This window comes from Miscanthus floridulus, chromosome 18 (assembly GCF_019320115.1).
Source record: "Miscanthus floridulus cultivar M001 chromosome 18, ASM1932011v1, whole genome shotgun sequence".
In the NCBI taxonomy this organism is placed as follows: Eukaryota; Viridiplantae; Streptophyta; class Magnoliopsida; order Poales; family Poaceae; genus Miscanthus; species Miscanthus floridulus.
Genome location: NC_089597.1, coordinates 120427491 through 120436149, shown reverse-complemented (window position 1 = coordinate 120436149; position 8659 = coordinate 120427491). Strand labels below are relative to the sequence as shown.

Below are 8659 nucleotides of genomic sequence, written 5' to 3'. Positions count from 1 at the left end.
GACTCAGTGTCCACGTCCTGTGCAAATGCGCAAACCATTAAGCTTCAACTAATTGATGACCTTCGGTGTGAACGGAGACCTTAGATCTGCATACGCTTGTATTGACATATCTTGATTTCTTGAACTGTAGTTTGTGAACTGGATTTGGTCGTGCCTGTGTTGATCTATGATCTATACTTCTTTTTTTTTTGTGAGCAAAATCTATGATCTATACTCCAATGTAGTTACAGTAGTTAGACAGGGCTGGCACGACCCGTTAGGCTGACCGGGCCTACCAGGCCAGCACGACATGGCTAATGCAGCCGTGAGCTATGCTTGGGCCGTTAGCTGAGGCTGAGCCCGTTGGGCGTCATGGCATTGCCCGTCAACCCTACAGGAGTTACAGTGTCGCAGCACCAGCAAGCGGCAGCGCACCTCGGCAAGGACCAGGGAGGCAGCTCCTCCTATCGTCGGTGCCACCATGCCAGTCGCTGGCGCCGGCGCTGCTGCAGTCCTGCACTGTGCTGCAACTGCCGTGCCTTCGTTGTCGGTGGAAAGGCCGCACGGGGACGGGACGGGACGTGCGTGCGCGGCTAGAGTCCCGATTCCCGAAGTGGGCGAGCGACCGCGTGCTGGTCTCGGCGACGCGGTTCTCCTCGCACAGGAACTCCCTGGAGCACGCCCGCTCCACCTCCCGCTCGTAGTCGTGCACCAGCACGTCCGTCGTCGCGCCTTCCCCGGCCCGCGTCCGCGCCAGCACCCCCGCCGTGAATATCGCCGACATCCTGCCCGGCGACGTCGCCGTGTACCTGTCGAGCCGCATTGGAGAGGACGTTAGCGTTAGCGTTAGCTAGGGCGAGAAACTGGACGGAGCTGGGAAAAGATTGGATCTTTCTTCTTCTTCTTCTTTGGGGAAGAAGAGAAGCTGGATGGATGGATCTTGGATGGTGGAGATAGGGATGGCCGGATGGGTTCCTTACCCGCGCGGGCCGTCGACGAGGATGACGTCCCAGGAGACGTCATAGAGCTGGTTGGGGAGGTCGTTGATGGCGAGGCGGCAGTCAGAGAAGAGGAGGTTCTGCACCGGTCGGCACTCGGCGGCGCGCGCGGCGCGTGCGGCGTCCAGCAGGTCCGGGAACTCGCGGACCGTGGTGGTGTAGGCGACGTCGTAGGCCTCCAGCCCCGGGTGGCGGCCCTCCAGGTGGGACACGTAGTACTGGTTCTCGTCCAGGAACACGGTGCGGCCGCCGTGGTTGAGCGCGCGCCACAGCGGCCGTCTCCCCGCCGAGCCCGAACACGAGCAGGTTGCACGGCGCGCGGCGCCTGAGAACGGCTGCGATGGCGCGCACGTCGGCGCCCCGGCATGCTCGCCGTCGAGTTCCCGCCCGCCGACGCGTACTGCACCAGCGCGTCGAACACGTGCCCCGGCAGACCCTCGCCCGTTGCGGCGCCGGCAGCCCCCGCCGGCACCGCGAACGCCGCCGGCCGCCGCCCTCCCGGACGCGCCCGCGGCACCGGGGTCCCGCGCGGCCGACAGCAGCGTGGTGGCCAGGGAGACGCAGGCGAAGCAGGCCAGGAACACGGCGGCGCACACCCGGCGCCGCGCGCCCAGAACCGCCCCGGCGACCCCGCGCCGCCGGGCGACTTGTTGGACGACGGGTGCACCACCAGCAGCTTCGGCCCGCTCAGCCCCTTCTGATCTACTCCTCCTCTTCCTCCTCCGTGGCCCGGAGAGAGGGAGCGAGCGAGAGAGATATGGGGGGGGGGGGGGGGGGGGGGGGGGGGCCACGTGGGATTGGGATGGGGAATGGATGACGTGTCGGCTCAAGTGGAGGCAGCCGCAGGGCGCAGCAAGATGAAGAAGATGGGTTCGTTCGGTCCGGAGTCCGGACTCGGGAGGTGGTTGGAAATGGAATTGGATGACAGGGGCGAAACGAAAGAGTTCTGTTCCGTTCAGTCCCGCCGGGATTTGCGGTGGGTGGCGCTCTCCGCCGGGATTTGGCAAAAGGTTTCTGCAGATTAATCGCGTGTAAAAAAATGTTTGTCGACTGAAATAGGAGTAGTGCTACTGCAGCTTATCTTTAAACTCTCCGGGAGTTTGGCTTGGGGCCTATTTAGTTCTCCTCCAAAATACCAAATTTTTCAAGATTCTTCGTCACATCGAATCTTTGAACGCATGCATAAAGCATTAAATATAAATAAAAAATAAAACTAATTACACAGCTTAGACGAAATCCACGAGACGAATCTTTTAAGCCTAATTAGACTATGATTGGACACTAATTGCCAAATAACAACGAAAATGCTACAGTGTCGTTTTGTCAAAATTTTCGGCAACTAAAGTGGACCTTGGTCCATAGAGATGCCAAATGTTGTTTGAACTATTGCTGTGGAATTGGTTTGTAGAACTCGTGTGACTGGATTGCAATGTACTAGGAGTAATTATATATTTATAAAACAAATGAAAAAAGTCTACTTAATCCTCCACCTATCAATCATGGTCTACTTCACCCCCAAACTATAAAACCGTCTATTTTACTATCTGAACTTTTCAAAACCGTCTATTTTACCCCCTGGACGGTTTTTTACGGTGGTTTTGCTACAGTAACGGTGGTTTGCTACGCTACCTGTGGTTTCATCTTTTTCTTTTTTTTTATTTATTTTCGTTGAATCTTTGAAAAATCATAGTAAAACATAGAAAAATCATAAAATGGAAAATCCAATTTTGTTGGACTCCACATGAGTAGATCTACATAGTTAACATATAATATGGTATGCTTTAATACAAAGGTTTTGCTGTACCTTTAGATTAATTGGAAAATCTAATTTTGTGTGTAATTAATTAGAATTTATCTATAACTAAGTTATACATGGTCCAATGAGTACTAAATTTTTACTGTAGTTCAAGCATACAATAATTAGCCTACCATAAAAATTTCACCATAATTGGACCACAGAAGCTGCAGCTATGAATTGTTCCAATTAATTAGAGACAAAATTAGATTTTTCCAATTAATCTAAAACTACATCAAAAATTTTGTACTAAAACATATCATATTATATGTTCATTGTGTAGATCTACTCATGTGGAGTCCAACAAAATTAGATTTTCCATTTTATAATTTTTCTGTGATTTACTATGATTTTTTAAAGATTCACCAGAGATAAATAAAAAAGAAAAAGACAAAATAACCATCACAATAGCAAAACCACCGTTACTGTAGCAAAACCAACGTCGAAAACCGCCAGGGGTAAAATAGATGGTTTTAAAAAGTTTAGGGAGTAAAATAGACGGTTTCATAGTTTAGGGTGTGAAGTACACCATGATTAATAGGTGGGGGGTTAAGTAGGCTTTTTCCTAAAACAAATGATTAGCTACTAGTAGTATTATACTAATGATTCAGCAGTAGTTCAATCTGGCTGCGTCAACGTAAGGCACGAGTTTTGTCGACGTGGAAGAAAAAACCACGTTGTTAGGCCGTCAACGCTCCTTTGAACGGACGAAATGTTGAGGCACGAAAGCCATCTCTTTCTCTGTTTCTGGCCTGACATCATCCCAGTTCCCGTTTGCACGGGAAACACAGCAGCACGATGAAATGAGGCTTGGTTTAGATCACCTCCAAATTTCAAGTTTTTTCATTCTTTCTCTATCACATCAATTTTTGGACGCATGCATGAAGCATTAAATATAGGTAAAAAAATTAACTAATTATACAGTTTGGTTGTAAATCACGAGACGAATCTTTTGAGCCTAGTTAGTCCATGATCGGACAAAGTTTGTTAAATACAAACGAAACATGCTACAGTGTCTAGATTGTAAAAATTTGCATGGCGGCTCTGCTTGGCGCGGGCACGCACAGCTAGGCACGCGGCTCTGCTTGACGTGGGCGCGCGTCTCGTGGAAGCAGCTGACCATGCTGCTTGGTCGCACCCATGGTCGGCTCCATGGTCGGCTGCTTTCACGGGACGTGCGCCCGTGACGCCGGCCGCTTGCGCCCTGTAGCTCCCTGTAGCACGAAAGTGACAATTCAGGATTTACAAAAGCAAATCACGTTGCTGCAAAAATCCACCGAACAAGGAGCAGCTGCTTGCTCACGGTCAACTTGCTTGAATCTGCACTCTTGTCGGCAACGAATCAGAACAGAGGGAAGACAGAGCACGGAGAGGGACCAGCGAACGAATACAGAGAGAAAATCGATTCACTTGCAAATCGATACAGCAGCAGTGCTCTCCCAAGAATCCGACTCACATAGCAACGAACATCGGGAGGCAACGAACACACAGAGGACTGCACAGCACCTGCAGCATGGGTGCGACCAAGCAGCATGGTCGGCTGCTTCCACGAGACGCGCGCCCGCGCTAAGCAGAGCCGCGTGCCTGGCTGCGCGCGTCCGCGCCAAGTAGAGCCGCGTGCCTGGCTGCGCGCCCATGCCGCTTCCTCCGCCTGGCCCCATGCGCTCGCTCGCCGCGCCCGCCCGACGGCCCGACGCTGCCCTTCCGCCGCTGCACCCAGCCGCCCGCTGCCTGCTAGCGTTGAGAGGGATGACCCTGAGAGAGACAACCGAGACATAAGAGGTAAGTTTGTCTTTTCACAGGCCTTTTGTTAATTTTTAGTTGCTTTGATTTGTATGTAGATAACTGAGTTAAGAATTGGGGTAAACGGAGCCTTCGTTTTAGAAAAGTAAGGGTAAAAACACAAAGTGGAAGAAAGTGGGGGTAAAATCACAATTATGGTTTGAAATAGGGGCAAAAACGCAATATTCGGAAGGACAAAGTTATCATCTGTTAACTTTTTTAACACCGTTACCTGCTGTTCACGGAGTAGGGGTAAACGGAGCCTTCGTTTTAGAAAAGCAGGGGTAAAAACATAAAGTGAAAGAAAATGGGGGTAAAATCACAATTGAGGTTCAAAATAGGGGCAAGAACGCAATATCCCCTAAATAATATATCAGATACCGATTTAAGAAAAGTAGAACATGGTCACAGAAATAAAACAAAACATAATATAAAACGAATTTCTATTCATCGTTCTAACCATTATGTACGGGCTTGTTTGGCTCGCGCCCACAGTCGTGCCACAGTTTGCCGAAGATATGGCGACTGTCATAGCTGCTAGTTGAATTTTAACACCGTAGCTCGCCAAATATTAGGCGGTCGATTCGTCCGCCACATTTACGGTGCGGCCACAGCTGTGGCGTTGTCGGCAGCGGCGGCAGCCAAAGAGACCCGTACTTCCTAAGATTACTCTAAGAGGCAGAGGGGAAAAAACATCAGCGGCAAAATTAAAGACGCAGTTAAAGACGCATTGAGTTAGGAGGGGAACATACGATACGAACAGAGGATTCAATATACTATTATTAAAGACTCAGTTAAAGACGCAGTTAAAGACGCATTAAGTTAAAGACGCATTGAGTTAAATATACTATTATTCCGATTTGTGTACTGAACTGCACAGTTAGGTCAATGTCAACGGGGTTTTATTAGAGTTTCAGGGGCATTAAATATACTGATGTGGTATAATATTGATGAAGGGATAGATGATAAAAGTTTAATGGGAGTAGAGATAGTTTTATGGGGATAAAATTCTTCTGCACTGTTTCCAAAATATGAATGTGTTGAAAACTATGACATGAAATCCACACTGAAACTGGCCTTAAAGACGCATTGAGTTAGGAGGGGAACATTCGATACGAACGCAGTTAAAGACGCATTGAGTTAAATATATTATTATTACGATTTGTGTACTCAACTGCGCAGTTAGGCCAATCTCAATGGGGTTTTATTAGAGTTTCACGAGTATTAAATATACTAATGTGGCATAGTATTGATGAAGAGACAGACGATAAAAGTTTAATGGAGGCAGAGCATATAGTACATACGAAATTGAATGTGGTGCCTGAACGGACAACGAATATGTAGTGCACCAGAAAAAAAAGGACGCCCATAGATCTCGAGAGTAGAGAGCAGGGGGCGAGGTGAAAATTTTGGGTGTCACATTAGGTGTGTCGGAAGGATATTGAGAGAGGTTTTTGGATACTAATAAAAAAATAAATTACAAAATCCATCAGAAAACTGCGAGACGAATCTAATGATACTAATTAATCGGTCATTAGCACATGTGGGTTACTGTAGCACTTAAGGCTTTTCATGGACTAATTAGGCTTAAAAGATTCGTCTCGCGATTTTGCTGAGAACTGTGCAATTAGTTTTTTTCGTTTACATTTAGTACTCTATGCATGTGTCCAAATATGCTCTTTTACTGTAGGAGGCAAAAAAAATTTGAAAACTAAACACGCCCTACGTAACGAGAAAAAATTCCGACAAGCCAAATTCATTAACAGCAGCAAAAATAGGGTCAAAATTAAGAAAAAAAACAGGGTACATGTTAAACCACATATCCGTGTAGTGTCAGCAGGCCATCGCGGACGGCGGCTCCGTTTCCTTGAATTGCTTATCAGTCGTGAGTCATGGTACATTGTTTTTTTTTTCTCATAACAAAACTGTACCAGCCGGCTTATCAGCCACAGAACAGCTCGGGCACGTGTGGATTTACAAATATGAAGACAAGACATTATTTGCCGTTGCCGGTCCCAATTACAGCCGACTGAAGCTCCTATCTCATGAGTGAAGCTGCGCTGCGATACACAGCTAAGTTCCACCTGAGAAATTACAAACCCTAGCAAGCGGAGGTGCTGAGAAAAAGGAGCTTGCATCTGGAGTTGTTCGACTGATGGTTTTGTGATTGATAAGCCGGCTGATACTGTTTTGTTGTGAGAGAAAAACACTGTACTATACCTGATAAGTTCAAGCGAACAATAAAAAGGTCCAGGGTCGAATGTGCCAGACAAACAATACAGACAATAAATATACACTATGCAAACATAACGGACAAGAGCGGTTCGCCTGATGGTTTTTTTTAGCTGATGAGCCGTTTGATGCTGGTTGGCTGCCAGAGAAAAACACTGTATGCACACTGCACAAGCACTCCACAAGACACTGTACAAGCACTCCACAAAAACACTGTACAAACACTGTACAGGCAATAAAAAGTGCGCTGTACAAACACTGTACCATAGCCGGCTTCCTCCCCACTGTACCGGCAGAGGACGAGGATGCAACGGATGGGCCGCCACTGAGGAGGTCCAGCAGGCCGAGGGCCCAGAGCACACGTGTGTGAAACGACTAGCTCTCTAGACTAGTGTATTCGAGCACTGCTATATATAGGCAATGGATCAGCTATCAACATTGTAACAAAAAAACTCTTATTGCTCTATATATAAACCAGACCTCGTCTAAACCTATCCCCTTCTTGCTATTCCACCTCAATTCTACTTATTTCTCCTATTGGTGCACTAATATTAAGGTGCTTAAATAAAAAATGAATCAAGTCCCTCTCCTCCCTCTCCTCCCTCTCCGCCCTATCCTCGTTCAGCGTCACCGTCGTCCAGCGTCAATTTGGCCTGATCGGGCTCCTCCCTGTCCCGATCCCGGCAGGAGAGCCCCTCCGCAACACCGCTGTGCTTCGGCGCTGGCAGCGGCGGCGCGGCCGGGAGGAGGCAGCAGCTCCTGGGCTCCCGCGCGCGAGCGCCCGCGAAGCTGCACCAGCAGCAGGAGGAGCAGGCTGCGGCGATCATGGCGCCCAAGATCAAGGGAGACGTGGTTGGCAATTGGGAGGAGGTACCTGAGAAACATTTCAAGGAGACTAAGGGCGAAGCACAGGAGCGTCGGTAAGGGGTCGCTGACGTCATCCATGGCCGCCGTTGATGACGACACAGCCCGCGAGAGGGCCGAGGCCGTGGCCCGCGCCATCTCGTACTGCAAGGACACGCTCCGGCGGTCGTCGATGCCCCCGCCGCCGTCTCCCTCGCCTAGCCTTGACGACTGGCTCCTCGACGACAGAGACAGACAAGAGGTGAAGATCATCGCAAGCGCCGCTGAGCAGCACTGCGACGACTGCAGGAGCAGGGACTCGCGGCCCTCGCCGACGCGTTCTCGCCGCGACCAGGACGCCGGCTGGCCCATCCGGATGCAGATGATGGCGAAGCGATTCAAGGAGTCGCCATGCTCGTCCTCGCCAAGCCGGTACCGGGACGGTTCGCTCGCCGCGACCGCCGCCGTCGCGCACGGCGAGGAGTCACCGCATCACGGCCACGGTAGGTCTCTCTGCTAGCCACCCAGCACCGTCGGCTGGTGATTGGTGGGATGCCATGCAATGCAATGCGACGTCTATAGTCTAATGCGTTGGCTCTCCATTAATTTCGTACGTGCAGGTTGCCGTGGCGAGCCGATGAGCAGCTTGGACGAGTTGGAGTTTCTGAAAACATTCGATGGGGACGAGGAGATGATCAATCGCCATTTCATCACTGTGGAGATCCCAAGAAGCGGCTCTCGAGCGTTCAGGAAGCAGAGTCCGCTCGATATGAAAAGGAAGCGATTAGATATGAAAAGAAAAATTCGTGTCAGCGTAGTAGAACCAACACTGAACGTATTCCAGGAGCTTGAGCTAGAGAATCAATCAGCGTAAGGCTCTGTTCGGTTATGCCGTTTCTGGACGTTCCTGGCCAGGAATGGTTCCGACGCTATAGAAAATATTGAAGAAACGGTAGGCCAGGAATTGTGGTAACCGAACGAGGCCTAAGTAGTTTTCCTATCAATCTAACAAAGGCCTAAGAATTCTAGA

The 8659-nt window shown here is 49.5% G+C and overlaps 1 pseudogene; it reads right to left on the bottom strand.

Annotated features, from left to right (window-relative positions):
• Positions 1 to 379: 379 nt before the first annotated feature.
• On the bottom strand, positions 380 to 7613 carry LOC136524491 (protein IRX15-LIKE-like; annotated as a pseudogene).
• Between the last annotated feature and the right edge of the window lie 1046 nt (positions 7614 to 8659).